The sequence below is a fragment of the Macaca nemestrina genome, chromosome 12, assembly GCF_043159975.1.
Source record: "Macaca nemestrina isolate mMacNem1 chromosome 12, mMacNem.hap1, whole genome shotgun sequence".
NCBI classification, from domain to species: Eukaryota; Metazoa; Chordata; class Mammalia; order Primates; family Cercopithecidae; genus Macaca; species Macaca nemestrina.
In genome coordinates, this window is record NC_092136.1 from 36,211,525 (window position 1) to 36,231,349 (window position 19,825).

The 19,825-nt window shown below is 39.5% G+C and overlaps 1 long non-coding RNA gene across 2 annotated transcripts in view; it reads left to right on the plus strand.

The window, feature by feature from the left end:
* LOC105471471 (uncharacterized) overlaps positions 1–19,825 on the plus strand; it is a 487,352-nt gene that overhangs the window by 358,663 nt on the left and 108,864 nt on the right. Inside the window, exon 7 of one of the 2 annotated variants that reach the window (XR_011610729.1) lies at positions 11,232–13,680. The exons of the other annotated variant lie outside the window; for it this stretch is intronic. This is a non-coding gene — a long non-coding RNA (uncharacterized lncRNA). Of the gene's footprint in view, positions 1–11,231; positions 13,681–19,825 lie in introns of those variants that run through there. 2 annotated transcript variants of the gene reach the window in all.

Consider the following 19,825-nt stretch of genomic DNA (forward strand, 5'->3'; position numbering starts at 1 on the left):
CACACACACACACACAAATCCTCAAACTAGGATTAGTAGGAAATGTCCTTAAATTGGTAAAGCTCATCTAGGAAAAACTTATAGCTAATATTAAACATAATGGGAATAAATGGGATCATTCCCTTTGTAAGATCAGATCCATGGTAAAATTAAAACAGCAGCAGCAGTAATAACAAAAGATCATTTTGGAGGTCATAGCCAATGTAGATGAAAAAATAGAAACACATAATTAAAAAACAAAACTATATTTGCAGAGTGAGGGTCACTTTCATAGAATAAATTAAGAAATCTACAAAAATGCTTCTAGAACTAATACATAAATTTGACAAGGTTACAGTATAAAAAGTCAAAATGGGAATAGTATTTCCTAGAGGTACTATATCCAAAATATATAAAGAATTTTCAAAATTCAATACTAAGAAAACAAACTCTTAGTTTTTAAAAATAGGCAAAAGAGTCTAGCAGAAACTTTACCAAGGAAGACATACAAAGAGTAGATAAAGTTTATGAAAAAATCTTTAATATTGTTAATAACAAAAATGCACATGAAAACACAATGAGATAGGACTGCACACTCACAAGAATGACTAAAATTGTAACAAACAACTGACAAAACCAAGTACTGACAAAGATTTTACTTAGATCTAGTTCTAAGAATTAGAAGAGCTTCGAATTACACAAATGAATGCAATTTTCATAAGTGTGGTCTCAGAATATGTAGAGGGGTCAACAGGAAATGGTTCTTCAGAGTCTGTCTCCAGTGGGTATATAATATGGGTATAATATGGGTATTTGTAGCTTTCTTAGTTTATTCTATGAAAGTGACCATCACTCTTCAAATAAAGATAGTTTTATTTTTTAATTGTGTGTTTCTATTTCTTCATCTACATTGGCTATGACCTCCAATATCTTTTGTTATTGCTGCTGCTGTTGTTTTAATTTTACCATGCATCTGATCTTACAAAGGGAATGATTCCATTTATTCCCATTAAGTTTAATATTAGCATGGGTGGAGCAAGATGGCCAAATAGGAACAGCTCCAGCCTCCAGCTCCCAGTGCCAGCGACACAGAAGATGGGTGATTTTTGCATTTTCAACTGAGGTACCGGGTTCATCTCACTAAGGAGTGCCGGACAATCAGTGCTGGTCAGCTGCTGCAGCCCAACCAGCAAAAGCTGAAGCAGGGCAAGGCATCTCCTCACCTGGGAAGTTCAAGGGGGAAGGGAATCCCTTTTCCTAGCCAGGGGAACTGAGACACACAACACCTGGAAAATTGGGTAACTCCCACCCCAATACTGCGCTTTACCAAAGATCTTAGCAAACGGCACACCAGGAGATTATATCCCACACCCGGCCGGGAGGGTCCCATGCCCACAGAGCCTCTCTCATTGCTAGCACAGCAGTCTGAGATCCAACTGCAAGGCAGCAGCCAGGCTAGGGGAGGGGCGCCCGCCATCACTGAGGCTTAAGTAGGTAAACAAAGCCGCTGGGAAGCTCGAACTGGGTGGAACCCACAGCAGCTCAAAGAGGCCGGCCTGTCTCTGTGGACTCCACCTCTGGGGAGAGGGCATAGCTAAACAAATAAACAAACAAAAAGCAGCAGAAACCTCTGCAGACGCAAACGACCCTGTCTGACAGCTTTGAAGAGAGCAGTAGATTTTCCCAGCACGGAGGTTGAGATCTGAGAATGGACAGACTGCCTGCTCAAGTGGGTCCCTGACCCCTGAGTAGCCTAACTGGGAGACATCCCCCACTAGGGGCAGACCAACACCCCACACCTCACACGGCAGGGTACACCCCTGAGACGAAGCTTCCAAAGCAAGAATTAGACAGGCACACTAGCTGTTCAGCAATATTCTATCTTCTGCAGCCTCTGCTGCTGATATCCAGGCAAACAGGGTCTAGAATGGACCTCAAGCAATCTCCAACAGACCTGCAGCTGAGGGTCCCGACTGTTAGAAGGAAAACTAACAAACAGGAAGGACACCCACACCAAAACCCCGTCAGTTCGTCGTCATCATCATCAAAGACCAAAGGCAGATAAAACCACAAAGATGGGGGAAAAGCAGGGCAGAAAAGCTGGAAATTCAAAAAATATGAGTGCATCTCCCCCTCCAAAGGAACGCAGCTCATTGCCAGCAATGGATCAAAGCCGGATGGATAATGACTTTGACGAGTTGAGAGAAGGCTTCAGTCCATCAAACTTCTCAGAGCTAAAGGAGGAATTACATACCCAGTGCAAAGAAACTAAAAATCTTGAAAAAAGAATGGAAGAATAGATAACAAGAATAATCAATGCAGAGAAGGCCATAAACGAACAGACAGAGATAAAAACCATGACACGAGAAATATGTGACAAATGCACAAGCTTCAGTAACCGATTTGATCAACTGGAAGAAAGAGTATCAGCGATTGGGGATCAAATGAATGAAATGAAGCAAGAAGAGAAGTCTAAAGAAAAAGGAGGAAAAAGAAATGAACAAAGCCTTCAAGAAGTATGGTATTATGTAAAAAGACCAAATCTACGTATGATTGGGGTGCCTGAAAGTGAGGGGGAAAATGGAGCCAAGTTGGAAAACACTCTTCAGGATAGCATCCAGGAGAACTTCCCCAACCCAGTAGGGCAGGCCAACATTCAAATCCAGGAAATACAGAGAATGCCACAAAGATACTCCTTGAGAAGAGCAACTCCAAGACACATAATTGTCAGATACACCAAAGTTGAAATGAAGGAAAAACTGTTAAGGGCAGCCAGAGAGAAAGGTTGGGTTACCCACAAAGGGAAGCCCATCAGACTAACAGCAGATCTCTCGGCAGAACCTCTACAAGCCAGAAGAGAGTGGGGGCCAATATTCAACATTCTTAAAGAAAAGAATTTTAAACCCAGAATTTCATATCCAGCCAAACTAAGTTTCATAAGTGAAGAAGAAATAAAATCCTTTACAGATAAGAAAATGCTTAGGGATTTTGTCACCATCAGGCCTGCCTTACAAGAGACCCTGAAGGAAGCACTAAACATGGAAAGGAACAACTGGTACCAGTCATTGCAAAAACATGCCAAAATGTAAAGGAAGAAACTGCATCAACTAATGAGCAAAATAACCAGTTAATTTCATAATGACAGGATCAAGTTCACACATAACAATATTAACCTTAAATGTAAATAGACTAAACGGTCCAATTAAAAGACACAGACTGGCAAACTGGATAAAGAGCCAAGACCCATCAGTCTGCTGTATTCAGGAGACCCATCTCACATGCAGAAACACACATAGGCTCAAAATAAAGGGATGGAGGAAGATCTGCTAAGCAAATGGAAAACAGAAAAAAAGCAGGGGTTGCAATCCTAGTCTCTGATGAAACAGACTTTAAACCACCAAAGATCAAAAGAGACAAAGCCATTACATAATGCTAAAGGGATCAATTCAACAGGAATGGCTAACTATCCTAACTACATATGCACCCAATACAGGAGTACCCAGATTCATAAAGCAAGTCCTTAGAGACTTACAAAGAGACGTAGACTCCCATACAATAATAATGGGAGACTTCAACACCCCACTGTCAACATTAGACAGATCAACGAGACAGAAAGTTAACAAGGATCTCCAGGAATTGAACTCAACTCTGCACCAAGAGGAACTAATAGACATCTACAGAACTCTCCACCCCAAATCAACAGAATATACATTATTCTCAGCACCACATTGCACTTATTCCAAAATTGACCACATAATTGGAAATAAAGCACTCCTCAGCAAATGTACAAGAACAGAAATTATAACAAACTCTCTCTCAGACCACAGTGCAATCAAACTAGAACTCAGGACTAAGAAACTCAATCAAAACCGCTCAACTACATGGAAACTGAACAAACTGCTCCTGAATGACTACTGGGTACATAACGAAATGAAGGCAGAAATAAAGATGTTCTTTGAAACCAATGAGAACAAAGATACAATATACCAGAATCTCTGGGACACATTTAAAGCAGTGTGTAGAGGGAAATTTATAGCACTAAATGCCCACAAGAAAAGCAGGAAAGATCTAAAATTGACACTCTAACATCACAGTTAAAAGAACTAGAGAAGCAAGAGCAAAGACATTCAAAAGCTAGCAGAAGGCAAGAAATAACTAAGATCAGAGCAGAACTGAAGGAGATAGAGACACAAAAAACCCTCCAAAAAATCAATGAATCCAGGAGTTGGTTTTTTGAAAAGATCAACAAAATTGATAGACCGTGGGCAAGACTAATAAAGAAGAAAAGAGAGAAGAATCAAATAGACGCAATAAAAAATGATAAAGGGGATATCACCACAGATCCCACAAAAATACAATCTACCATCAGAGAATACTATAAACACCTCTACACATATAAACTAGAAAATCTAGAAGAAATGGATAATTTCCTGGACACTTACACTCTTCCAAGACTAAACCAGGAAGAAGTTGAATCCCTGAATAGACCAATAGTAGGCTCTGAAATTAAGGCAATAATTAATAGCCTACCAATGAAAAAAAGTCCAGGACCAGATGGATTCACAGCTGAATTCTACCAGAGGTACAAGGAGGAGCTGGTACCATTCCTTCTGAAACTATTCCAATCAATAGAAAAAGAGGGAATCCTCCCTAACTCATTTTATGAGGCCAACATCATCCTGATACCAAAGCCTGGCAGACACACCACAAAAAAAGAGAATTTTAGACCAATATCCCTGATGAACATCGATGCAAAAATCCTCAATAAAATACTGGCAAATCGAATCCAGCAGCACATCAAAAAGGTTATCCACCATGATCAAGTGGGCTTCATCCCTGGGATGCAAGGCTGGTTCAACATATGCAAATCAATAAACATAATCCAGCACATAAACAGAACCAAAGACAAAAACCACATGATTATCTCATAGATGCAGAAAAGGCCTTTGACAAAAATTCAACAGCCCTTCATGCTAAAGTCTCAATAAATTTGGTATTGATGGAACGTACCTCAAAATAATAAGAGCTATTTATGACAAACCCACAGCCAATATCATACTGAATGGGCAAAAACTGGCAGCATTCCCTTTGAAAACTGGCACAAGACAGGGATGCCCTCTCTCACCACTCCTATTCAACATACTGTTGGAAGTTCTGGCCAGGGCAATCAGGCAAGAGAAAGAAATAAATGGTATTCAGTTAGGAAAAGAAGACGTCAAATTGTCCCTGTTTGCAGATGACATGATTGTATATTTAGAAAACCCCATCATCTCAGCCCAAAATCTCCTTAAGCTGATAGGCAACTTCAGCAAATTCTCAGGATATAAAATTAATCTGCAAAAATCACAAGCATTCTTATACACCAGTAACAGACAAAGAGAGACCCAAATCATGAATGAACTTCCATTCACAATTGCTTCAAAGAGAATCAAATACCTAGGAATCCAACTTACAAGGGATGTAAAGGACCTCTTCAAGGAGAACTACAAACCACTGCTCAGTGAAATTAAAGAGGACACAAACAAATGGAAGAACATACCATGCTTATGGATAGGAAGAATCAATATCATGAAAATGGCCTTACTGCCCAAGGTAATTTATAGATTCAATGCCATCCCCATCAAGCTACCAATGACTTTCTTCACAGAATTGGAAAAAACTGCTTTAAAGTTCATATGGAACCAAAAAAGAGTCCACATTGCAAGAGAATCCTAAGTCAAAAGAACAAAGCTGGAGGCATCACGCTACCTGACTTCAAACTATACTACAAGGCTACAGTAACCAAAACAGCATGGTACTGGTACCAAAACAGAGATATAGACCAATGGAACAGAACAGAGTCCTCAGAAATAATACCACACATCTACAGCCATCTGATCTTTGACAAACCTGACAAAACAAGAAATGGGGAAAGGTTTCCCTATTTAATAAATGGTGCTGGGAAAATTGGCTAGCCATAAGTAGAAAGCTGAAACTGGATTCTTTCCTTACTCCTTATATGAAAATTAATTCAGGATGGATTAGAGACTTAAATGTTAGACCTAATACCATAAAATCCCTAGAAGAAAACCTAGGTAATACCATTGAAGACATAGGCATGGGCAAGGACTTCACGTCTAAAACACCAAAAGCAATGGCAACAAAAGCCAAAATTGACAAATGGGATCTAATTAAACTAAAGAGCTTCTGCACACAAAGGAAACTACCATCAGAGTGAACAGGCAACCTACAGAATGGGAGAAAATTTTTGCAATCTACTCATCTGACAAAGGGCTAATATCCAGAACCTACAAAGAACTCAAACAAATTTACAAGAAAAAAACAAATAACCCCATCAAAAAGTGGGCAAGAGGTATGAACAGACACTTCTCAAAAGAAGACATGCATATAGCCAACAGACACATGAAAAAATGCTCGTCATCACTAGCCATCAGAGAAATGCAAATCAAAACAACAATGAGATACCATCTCACACCAGTTAGAATGGCAATCATTAAAAAGTCAGGAAACAACAAGTGCTGGAGAGGATGTGGAGAAATAGGAACACTTTTACACTGTTGGTGGGATTGTAAACTAGTTCAACCCCTATGGAAAACAGTATGGCGATTCCTTAAGGATCTAGAACTTGAAATACCATATGACCTGGCTATCTCATTACTGGGGATATAACCAAAGGATTATAAATCATGCTGCTATAAAGACACATGCACACGTATGTTTATTGCGGAACTATTCACAATAGCAAAGACTTGGAATCAACCCAAATGTCCATCAGCGACAGACTGGATTAAGAAAATGTGGCGCATATACACCATGGAATACTATGCAGCCATCAAAAAGGATGAGTTTGTGTCCTTTGTAGGGACATGGATGCAGCTGGAAACCATCATTCTCAGCAAACTATTGCAAGAACAGAAAACCAAACACCGCATGTTCTCACTCATAGGTGGGAACTGAACAATGAGATCACTTGGACTTGGGAAGGGGAACATCACACACCGGGGCCTATTATGGGGAGGGGGCGGGGGGAGGGATTGCATTGAGAGTTATACTTGATGTAAATGACGAGTTGATGGGTGCTGACGAGTTGATGGGTGCAGCACAGCAACATGGCACAAGTATACATATGCAACAAACCTGCACATTATGCACATGTACCCTAGAACTTAAAGTATAATAATAAAAAAAAAGTTTAATATTAGCGATAAATGGGTGTGATGGGTATGATGTCATCTCCAATGTAGTGGCTTTGGTGTTTGCTACTATCAGAGATAGTGCTGGCATTTTCAGCCCCATCTGATTTCCCTCACTCATCATGGCAGGGACTTAGAAAGTAACCCCTCAGTACACATTCATACTCACACCTATAGTTCACTAAAGGGGCTATTTGCAAGAGCAATCACATCTGAGTTTTTGTCTGCTCAGGCAAAGTTTTGAGCTTGGTTAGAGTCACTGAATTAGAATCATAAAAACTACTATCACAATTTCGAAGACAAAAGAGATAGCCTGTGCTACTCTTGGAAAATTGCTTTCACCTATGACCCAGATCTCATTAGTAGCACTATATAGACGTCTTCTAATAGTCATTTCCTCTGCCTTGTTCCAACCAGACAGCATCTTTGTTGGCAAGTAAAAAGAAGACCAGATTCTGACCCCGACTTGTTTTTACAAAATCCACTAGCTGGTTTTCATTTTAATATCTATTTCCTATCACTTCATATAAATGAAACGCACAGAACAAACACTCTCCACTCTTCGGATGCAATTTTATCTGTATTCTTTAACTTCTTGCTGCTCTTTCCTTTTGTTTCCAGTTAACATTCCTGGAAAGTGACAGATTGATATACAGATCTGGACTGTTGAATAATTGATACTTGCATTTGGAAAATATATATTAACATTCTAAGTTTTATGCTGCCTATTCAAAGACAAATAATATCGTTACTATTCCTAAGAATCCTCAACTGTGTTAAGGGAGATAGATGTAGAAACAAAAACTATAAGACCATGCTGCAAAGTTCTAATAGATACTTCTAATAATTATGCTAATAGACAAACAGCTATTGGACCACAACAGCTAATCCAATGCACATAGACTGAGAGAATTGGAGGTTTCATAGTGTAGGTAGCAGCAGAGGTCTTGAAGCATAAAGTAGTGGGAATTGCTCTCCAAGTAGAAGAAACAACCTGTATGCAAATAACAAATTAGAGAAACACCTCTAGTATGTTCAGAAAATAGTGAACGATTATGTGGCTGGAGCTCAGGGTACATTTATTCACTCATTTATCCTACAGTATTTATTGAGCAACTTCTGTGTAAAAGGCATTATTCTATATTTTCATCACAATAGTGACTGAACATAAAAATCCCTGCTCTTCCTGCTCTTGTGGAGCTTTATTCTACTTGTAAGTGAAAAACAACAACAACAAAATTAGAGTATATCAGATGGTAAAAAGCTTTATGGAAAAAATTAAAAGAGAGAAAGTATATAGCTAGGAGTGTTGGGTATAGTGAGCAGGATGGTCAATGAAGGCACTATTGATGAAGTGACATTATCAGAGGCCTGTAGAAAATGAGGGAGAGAGTCAGGTGGATATTTCGAAAAACATGCCAGGCAGAGGAAACAGTCCAAAAATTCTGCGGCTGAAATATACTTATTGCATTGGGAAAATAGCATGGGGACCAGTATGGCAGGAGCAGAGTGAGAAAGGGGGAGTAAGAATAGAGTGAGACCAGATAATGCCAGATAATGAAGGCCTTGGATGCAGTCAGAAGGAATACCCCTTTTATTGTGAAAGAAAGAGGAATTTACTGGAGAGTTTTAGGCAGAGGTATTTACTGATCAGACTAAATGACATGGCTGTCCTATGGAAAACAGAATATAGACACAAGAAGCTCTTGCTAGGCAAAAAGCAATGGTAGCAGCAGTGGAGGTGGCAAAAAATCTTTGGTCTCAGATAGTGTGCTGGTCTCAAGATACAAATTTGGGGATTTTTAACATTTTAACGGCATTCTAAGTAACAAGGGTTGATGAGAGCATTATGCAATTTGAGAGAACGGCAGTCAGTTAGTAGAGAATACAGTCGAAAATAGAGATGAAGTGTAGTTTGGCTCTAACCTTAGTCTTTGGCCAGCATCGCACCAAGAGTGTGAAATCAACTAGTGGTTTAAAGGCAGAGTGACAAGACCTGATATACTTTATTTTAAAGAGAAAATCATTGGCAATGGGATTCAGAGGAGAGGAACCTGGAGACAGGAGATAAATATATTGCAGTGGTCCAGATGAGAGATGGGCAGGGTTAGTAGTGATGAGGAAGAACTGCTGCATCCAGGCATTCATTCTGAGGTAAGATTACAGGCTTTGCTAACTGACCGCATATGGAGAAGCTACTGTAGAGAAGTAGTTTACAAATCACTTAGTGTTCCATGGACATATCTTAAAGACAGTAATCAGGATGAAAGTGGGAGGGAAAAAATGATGAGGCTTTTAGTCTCTAAAGCCATAAAGAAAAACTTTTTTATTTTTATCTATTTACTATGATGATAAACATTTTTTGAGAAAAGACTTCTTTAGAAAATGTTTGAAACTCACTTGAGTAGATAACTCCAGTTAATTCTAGTTTAGAAACTGTGCTTAAGGTGACATCCCTGACTAACATCATATCTGGGGTAGATGACAGGAAGTTGACTGGTTTTGCATAGTGTTAGATCCAGTAGGTCATCATGCTAGAGCATTCCTCGGCAGTGAGGAAGACTATCAACTGTATTCCTAATATGATATTTTACAGGTAGTTTCTCAAGAAGTGTCCCTGCCTTATTGTTGGGGAAAATAAAAATGACAAGAGGTAATCAAAGATGATTATATGAAATCCTGTGGAGGAAATGCTTTCACTGTGGATCTCCTTTTCAAATCACTGATACCTGTCCTCATAACCTATAAAGTTGTTTAAGAACATGATTATCCATTTAATCAATGTTTTCATCTCATTTGATAGAATAAACAAGTTAACTACCATGCTGTGTTAGGCTATAATGAAATACCTGAGACTGGATAATATAAAAAGAAAAGAGGTTTAATTGGCTTATGATACTATAGGCTGTGCAAGAATGACACTGAGAGCTGCACTATTCTGGGGAGGTCTCAGGGAGCTCTTATTCGTGGTGGAAGGTGAAGCAGGGGCAGGCACATCACATGGTGAGAGAAAGAGAAAGATAGAGTGAGGGGAGGTGCCACACACTTTTAAACAATCAAATCTCACAAGAACTCACTATCTCAAAGACAGTACCAAGCCATGAGGGATCCGTTCCCATGACCAAACACCTCCCACCAAACCCCACCTGTAACATTGGGGATTACATTTCAACAGGAGATTTGGTGGGACAAATATCCAAATTGTATCACATGCCAATAGAAAAGTTGGGACAGAAAAAGTAAAAAGCAAAGTGACACAGAAGACACATTTAAAAACTTATCAATATGTGTGTATCATTATTCCAACATATGAAAACATAGCCTTAGAGACTTGCAAAGGACAAGCCTTATTCGTAAGGAATTATTAAAATAAAGAAGTGGTATCGCTTGCTCTCTTGAATAATATGAGGAATGGAATTGGGAAGGAAAGAGTAGGGTGATGGATAGGACAAGAACTGCTGTAAACATTTCCAGTGATATTTATAAATGTAGCACATACCTAGAATGGTCCTTCAGATAAACCATTTGGAAAGTAGAACTTTAATAGTTTCCAATCTTCAGGTATGTTAATTTCTGTTGGATGATGCTGTGTAAGGCGTAATAAAATCCAAGTTATCCTGTGCCATCTAGTAAGGCAAAGCTTTACAGTAATAGTGGTTTGCAACTATGGTTGCGTGTTAGAATCACCCAGGGAAGAAAAAAAAAAAAAAAAAACCTTATGGAGTCGGGCCCAACTCCAGAGCTTTGAGGTGGGCAAAGATCCCCAGATGCTGCTAATCTTCAGTCAGGTTTGAAAACACTGCCCACTGAAGCAACTTCTTAAGTAACTTAAATTGTGCCAAGTATTTGGCCGATTTGGTTGCAGCTGTTCTACATTTATTACTTCTGATGTTAATGCTGTCAAGGTGAAGGATTTTCCCAGTTTTATCAGGGAGTTGTAGAATAGGGAAATGCACAGAAGGGCAATCAAACCAACCTTCAACATTTTCAGTGAGTTCCCTTCCTGATTACAAACCTGAACATCTAAATGCCAACACCATTATTACCTTTGCCTTCCAGGTCAGTGAATATGTTGGTGTTTTATGTGCACAGATGTGGCATGAAGCAGGCAGAGAGAACAGATTCAGACAGAAGGGATGTCTCGTGGCCTTCTGAGACCTGAATTTTCATCTCCAAGGTTAGAAGCAATTTCAATAAGTTGGCCAACTTCCTACTGATTCAGACAACAGCTGATGCCCCTAACTGATCACATGAAGGCTTATTCTTTGGTATTCAGTATTTGTGGAAGGAGTATGATCGAAACAAAGACAATGCAGCTAAAAGAATTATTATTGGTATGTTTTCTTTGGGAATTTTTTGTTGCAACAGAAAGAAATATATCACTTTATTACTTTAACATGATCTGGCACCCATATCCACTCTGATTTCACTTCCTACAACTCTCCCCTTCATACTTTAGGCATACTGGCCTCCTTGCTGTTTCTCACACATAGCAAACATCCTTATATTTTAAAGCCTTTAGCCATGTCTCTGTTTAGAACTACCACCTCCCTGATGCCTTTTCCTTCAAGGCTCATTCCATCACTCTCCTTCAGGTGTGTCTGCTCAAAAGTCACCTTACTGGAGATTATTTCCCAGGCCATGCTATACAAAATAGCACTTCTCTAATTCCCAACATTTCCTTTCCCCATTACATTGGTTTTCTTTTTTCCCTAACACAATAATATGTATCATCTGACATGGCAGATACTATTTTCCCCTTATTTCATTCAATGGAATATCAGCCCCACAAGGGCAACAATGACTGTGTGTGTGTTTACTGTTGAACTCCAAGTAGTAGCACATAGTAGGCATTCAATAAATATTTGTTGCATGAACAAAATAAATGTTCAAACTGTCTGTTTAGAAATAATAACCTGTGACTGTGGCAGATTGTCCTTTTTAAAAAGTGGCCATAACATAATCTCCCATCCAACATATTCTCTTTACAGTGTGGCTCAGACACTTCTCCTATCCAGAGGCAGGGTCAACATTCCATCCTGTTGAATCTGAGGGAGAGAAGTGACACCATGTGCTTTCAGAGTTAGGTCATAGAAATCAATACATTCTCCACTAGGTTGTCTTGAGATACTTGTACTTAGAACACAGACACCACGTGGTAAGAGAGTCCAACCCACCCAGAAGGAGGCACACAGCCATGGCGGAGTCCTCAAGTAACAGTATTAGTTGACCAGACTTGTGAGTGGCCCTCCTAAAACCCAATTGTTTAGCTCCAATCAAGCCACCACAGGTTCTGCTGGTTGAGCTGTCCTTGCCAATGGAAGAGCTGTCCTTGCCAAGCACTGGCAACATTTCAGGTTTATGAATAAAATAATTTATTGTTATTATTTTAAGGTGCTACATTTGGAGTGTTTTTTTAATACAGGTCATTAAGACACAATTTGATTGCTAGTGAGGGAAGTCGTTGAATGCAAATCATCAGTATTACACACACACAACTCAAAATGAGCACTGATATGACACCACAAATGGAAAATTTTACATTAACCTCATGCAATGGGTTGTAGTTAAAACTTTGTTTCATGCACAAAATGATTATACGTGTTATACAAAATTACCTTCAGGACATGTGTATAAAGTATATCTAAAACACAAATGATTTTTATATTTAGATTTGGGTCTTGTCCCCAAGATGTTTCATTATACATATGCAAATATTCCAAAATCTGAAAAACTTTGAAATCTGTAATACTTTTTGTTGCAAACATTTTGGATTAGGAAATACTCAACTGTATTCAGAAAATCTAGCTTCAGTGTTATATATGGGCTTACACAGTGCTTTTTATTCACATTTATATCTACATTTCTATAAATGAAAACATAAATGCCTAGTTGTAGATGTGTCTTATATAGTGAACACACACATACATAAAAATATTACTTACAAAATGGTGCAGCTTCTATGAAAAACAATATGACAGTGCCTCAAAAATTTAAAAGTGGAATTACCATATGGTCCACCAATTCAATTTGTGGATATATACTCAAAAAATTGAAAGCATGGAGATGAACAGATATATCTACAACCATGTTCACAGCAATATTATTCACAATAACTAAAAGATAATAGCCAAAAGGCACTAGCAACCCAAGTATACATGTACAGATATGTGGATAAACAAAGTGTGGTATACACATAGTGGAATATTATTCAGCCTTAAAAAGGAAGGAAATTCTGACACATGGCCCAACATACATGAACCTCAAAGACATTTTACTAAGTGAAATATGCCAGCCACAGAAGGACAAATACTGCAAGAAAGCACTCATATGAAGTACTTTGAGTAGTCAAAATCATACAAACATAAAGTAGAATTGTGAATTCCATGGGCTGAGGGTAAGGAGGAATGAGGAGTTGTTGTTTAATTGATAGAGTGTTTCAGTTTTGCAAGATGAAAATTTCTGGAGATTGATAATAGGGATAGTTGCACAACAATGTGAATGTACTTAATGCCACTGAACTGTACACTTAAAATGATAAACTTCGTTATGTATGTTTCATGCAATTAAAAAATATTGAATGCAAACACAAAGTATCTGTAGTGTTGTGCACACTTCCTGTATGGTAAATATTTATACACATCTCTCTAATATGATAAACATAGTCACACCTATCTTTAGTATTTTATATACCACATACTTTCAACATTAAATATAAATTCATATGGATAATCTTTTCAGTGTTAACAAGTAGGACTCACAACTATTTTTCAAATGTTTTATGCATATATCTGTATATAGTGGGATATATTCACACCTGTGTTTTAATGTATTATATATAATGTATTTTCATTGTATACATAAAACATTTTGTATCATTGTATATTGAATATTTACATAATATATATACATACAACACACATTACATATAAAATATTCATATGCCATTTTCATACATCCACATAGAATGTTTTAATGTTGTAAAAATGTCCATACAAATTAGTAGAATGGCAATGTAATATATATATTGACAATTCTCTTAAGTTTGAATACATACTGTATCTGAAATATTTGATAAATGCATGAAACTTCATAGTGTATATATATGTGTGCATATATATGTATATATGTGTGTATGTATATATGTGTCTGTGTGTGTGTGTGTATAAAACATACAACTTTGTCTACATTTGCAGTTCTGTAACACCTTTTTGGCAATCACACATTGCCAGACTATGCTAAGTTCATTCTCCAAAAGTGGACACACACACACACACACACACACCACATACACACATATCACCTATGGAATACACAAAATAGAGTACTGTACACAAACAGCCACATTTCTAGTGTTGTATATACACATGCAACTCCAGTGTTGTTCACACATACATGGGTATTTCTTTAGTGTTGGATATACACATATGAATCCTCAGTTTTTCCTACATATAACATATACATGCATACATACCCAGTAATGTATACCCATTCCCTATATATCCATACATTTTTAGAAATGCATATGCATATACATCTCTCATGTTATACACAAATTCAAACTAATATCCTCTATGACATATATACACAGTCATGCCCAGTATACACAGTCATCTCCAGGGTTTTATATACAAATACACAGGTAACTAATATCATATACACACAGATGGGCTGCATCATGAAACCCTTTTCCTCCTGTGATTTGTGGTATCAGCCTCATTACTTTATAATCTTAACTTGTGCACATATAAATTTTTTTGCCCTGCAGCAAAAGGTTTTAATTTAATCAAAACCTTGGAGATTAAATAATTAAACCTGTCACCATCCACAGTTTTCATTGCTAATTAGTCATGGTGAGGTGCCATTTTCATAGGATGCAGGGTTCCTAAATTTAGCAGTGGAATATTACATTGATCACACACAAAAACAGCCTCGAGTCTCTAGGGATCAACTGCACGTCAGCGAGTGCGTTGTGGTTGAGTCCACCTTTCACCTATTAAGGGGGTGCTCCTGGAATTGTCGGGAACAATCTGCTTGTTTTCTGGCTGCACATAGCAACCAAAAAAAAAAAAAACAAAAAAAAAAACCAAAAAAAAAAACAAAAAAAACTGCCATCCTTAACCCTTTGAGGGTCTCAACACTAGCAACTTGGAGAAAGATGATTCTCTTGATTAGCTCTGGGTTGCTTGCCTGCCTCCTTTGCTAAACTAAAGAGCCAGTGTCCTTCTGAAAGACAGCTGTTTCTCTGTCCACAAGCACAGGCTTCTTGCCTCGCTTTCTTATATGATGGAGAACGGGAAATAATTAAGCATGTTTCCTTCTCAGTGGACCAGGTTAGGTGATTCTTTGCTCTTCTTCGAGGAAAGAATAAGTAAAATGAGTAACGTGAGGCTTTCAAACATCCTAACTGCTGTATTACTGTGTATGCATATTCTGAGTCTGAAAACAGGTCTTCTAAACATCAATATTAATTAACACAGTCTCAAAATTCCTCTGAATTCTCTTTCTTTCATTGTGGTTCACCCTAGGTGTACATCCTCCTGATCTTCCTGTACCTGAACAAGGAACGGCTTTGGGGACAAGCAGACACAGATTTAAAACCAGTTTTGTTACTTAACTAGAACTAGGATCTCTTAATTTTTATTCTAGCTAAAACCTGGTTTCTCGTTTGTAAAACAGGATGTTATCAGCATAAAGTAGGTTTCCACTGATAGTTTATTCTGTTCCCCTTACAACAATGGTGTGGTGGAGAAATGCCCTTCTTTGATATTTTCTCAAGTGTTTCTACCTCCCTGAGATGGAGAAATTTAATGCTATTCCCTGACTGCCATCAACACATATAGTAATAGAAAGGACTCTTCAGTGCACGGGGTAATTGGGAATAGCGACAACAGTTGAGTCACCAATCACAGCTTAGGTTCATAAATTAAAGGTTGTAGGTGTCTTGATTTATCTTGTAGGTAATAGCTACTGAAGATATTTTAAAAACTAGATATTTCTGGGTGTCAATGAGGTATTAATACATAAGAGAGAAGACATTTTTAATGTTATTTTCTTCTGTTCCTATATACCAGAAGCATCATGGGACTGGTGGAGTAAGGATATTGAGAGTAGATAGAGAAGGCACTAAACTCAGAGAGAGGCTAGAAAGGTCAAAGTAGTATTAGTTATTCCCCGTGTTTTCTCCTCTCACATTCTTTTGCAACATACCAGCTTTTAGGAGTGTGATGGTGTTGCACACTTCCTGGGTACTCAAACTTCCATCATGCTTAGCATTCCCATAGCATTGATCAGTTGTATATATTTTCCCCACTTTTCCTACAGTAGAAACCATTCGGTGAGCTGCTCTCTCACCTTCTGGTAAAACCCATTAATGCTTCCATAGGAATGATTACAGTCGACCACGTGCCAGGTAGTATTCTAAGCCCTGGGTCTAAAACAGTGAGCAAGATATTTAAGGGTCTTGGCCTCATGCAGCTTTCATTCAAGTCAGAGGGAAGTAGAATATAGACATTAATAAGATAATGCTAGAGAGTCGTAAGTTGCTGCAAACAAACAAAATAGGCCGGGTGTAGTAGCTCATACCTGTAATTCCAGCACTTTGGGAGGCCCAGGCAGGTGGATCATAAAGTGAAGCATTCGAGACCAGCCTGACCAACATGGTGAAACCGCCTCCCCACCCCCCACCCCAGTCTCTACCAAAAATGCAAAAAAATTAACCAGGCATGGTGGCGCACACCTGTAATTCCAGCTTCTCAGGAGACTGAGGCGGGAGAATCGCCGTGAGCCAAGATTTTGCCACTGCAATCCAGTTTAGGAGACAGAGCAAGACTGTCAAAAAAAAAAAAAAAAAAAAAAAAAGACCATGAAACACTAAAATAGTAGGTGAGATTGGGAGGCAGTCAGAGGCTGGATTGTGTGGGATTTTGGGATTTATGGTCTTGCAGGCCACAGCAAGAACACTTTTTTGTTTGTTTGTTTGTTTTTTGAGATGGAGTCTTGCTCTGTCACCCAGGCTGGAGCGCAGTGACACGATCTCAGCTCACTGCAAGCTCTGCCTCCCGGGTTGAAACGATTCTTCTGCCTCAGCCTCTTGAATAACTGGGACTACAGGTGCGTGCCACCACGACTGGCTAATTTTTTGTATTTTGAGTAGAGACAGGGTTTCACCATGTTAGCCAGGGTGGTCTTGATCTCCTGGCATCATGATCAGTCCACCTCGGCCTCCCAAAATACTGGGATTATGGGAGTGAGCCACTGCGCCTGGCCAAACACACATTTTATTCTAAATGGCATAGGGTCCTCACTGTAGGCTATAAACAGAGTAGTAATGTTATGAACCAATTTGCATTCTTAAAAGATCAAACAGAGACTACATGGAACACTGAGACTAAAGGGATAACATTGTGTCTAACAACAAAAAGGGCAATTAATAAAGCATATTGGAAAGGAATATGGAATGACATTGGACACTGAGGTATCATTGAAAATGGAAATTTGGAACCAGAGTGTTATCTAAGTAAACTATTAAGGAATAAATGGATAACCCATTTCTAAGAGCTAGAAGTTGATTCTGATAACACAGATAATTCTTACGTTTATATAGAAGAAGAGACAGAAAGAGGCAGGGCCAAGATAGCCAAATAAAAGCAGTAGCCTTCGGAGGCTCCCATTGAAAAAGATCCTAATAAGCATGTGAATCCTTCACTGGCAACAAGGTATCCAGGTTCTGTCTTCAAAATTGACTAGAAGGCTGGTGTGACCCACGGAGAGAAGGAAGAACAGTGTGTTGCGGTGACCCACCGGAGAGTCGCTCAGGGCAGGGGAGTCCCCTCCTCCCAACCAAAGGAGGCAGTGACTGAGCATGCTAACCATCCAGTGAAACTGCTTTTTCCACAGAACTCCACAACCCAAGGATCAGAAGATCCCACTTGCAAACCCACACCACCGGGACCTAGTGTCCCAACCCCAGAACCTGCAGATTCTTACAGCCTCTCCGCTGGAATCAGCTTAAGCCTACAGAACTCCCAGAAGCAGGGCCATCCAGTATTGGCCTGCAGCTGCCTGCTCTCTAAGCCATTTGAGCCCCTTGGAGGAGGGGCAGCAGCCAGCACTAGGACTAGCAACTGCCTAACACACTAAGCTCCCTGGGCCAGGGAAGGGTAGCACACATCTCTACAGCTCCAGGCTTCGCTTTACCCCAGCTGGAGCCAAAAAGGCTGGATGACTTGGTCCCAAGACTTGTTTCCCACAGCCCAACACACCAGCTGTGGCAGTCTGTGGACAGAGTGCCACAGGCCTGACCCTGACCCATCCTTCCTCACTGGGTGGGGCTTTCCCTGTGGGAACTCCAATAACTCCAGCCAGAAGCTCAGGGACAGTACCTGGATCTTCCTGGGCCTGAGCCTCTGGTGAGAGGGGAGGCCACAGTCTCTGCGGGCCAGCAGATTTAGCCTTTCCTCCTGGTAGTTCTGACGAATCTGGGCAGCCCAAATGATTGGGTTTCCCCCCAGCAAAGCACACCCCCTCCACCAAGAGACAGAGTGCTTCATTAAATTGGTCCTGTTCCCTGTGCCACCCAACTGGGCGAGACCCTCCAACAGAGGTTGTCAGATACCCTATACAGCAGTGATCCTACTGGCATCAGTTTGGTTCCCCTTGAGGTCAGAGGTCCCAGAAGGAGGAGCAGGCACCCGTGTTTGCTGTTCTCCAGCCTTTTTGAGTGATATATCCACGCACAGGAATGAATCAGATGAATACAGCCTCAAATGAACACCCAGAAAACTGCAGCAGCGCTACATAAGAGGGACCTGACCATTGGAAGACAAACAAGCAGAAAGCAACAACAACAGCATCAACAACAACACAAAAGCCCCCATAGAAACCCCATCTGAGGGTAAGCAGCCTCAAAGACTGAAACTAGACAAATTCACAAATATGAGAAAGAATCAATGAAAAAATGCAGAAAACCCAAAAGGCCAGAGTGCCTCTTCTCCTCCACATGATTGCAGTGTCTCTCCATCAAGGGAGCAGAACTGGGCGGAGGATCAGATGGATGGATTGACAGAAGTAGGCTTCAGAAGATGGGTAATAGAAAACTACACTGAGCTAAAAAAGCATGTTATAACTCAATGCAAACAAACTAATAGCCTTGATAAATGGTTAGAAGAATTGCTAACTAGAATAACCACTTTAGGGAGGAACATAAATGACCTAATGGAGCTGAAAAACACAGCACAAGAACTTCATGAATCATATCCAAGTATCAATAGCTGAATCAACCAAGCGGAAGAACGGGTGTCAGAGTTTGAAGATCACCTTGCTGAAATAAGGCATGCAAACAAGAATAGAGAAAACAAGAATAAAAAGGAATGAACAAAGTCTCCAAGAAATACGTGACTTCATATAAAGACCTCATCTACAATTAACTGGAGTACCAGAAGGAGACAGGGAGAATGGAAACAAGCTGGAAAACACACTTCAGGATATTATCCAGGAGAACTTCCCCAACCTAGAAAGACAGGCCAACGTGCAAATTAAGGAAATCCAGGGAACACCAATAAGATACTCCATGAGAAGATCAACCCCAAGACACATAGTCATCAGATTCTCCAAGGTCGAAATGAAGAAAAAACTGTTAAGGGAAGCCAGAG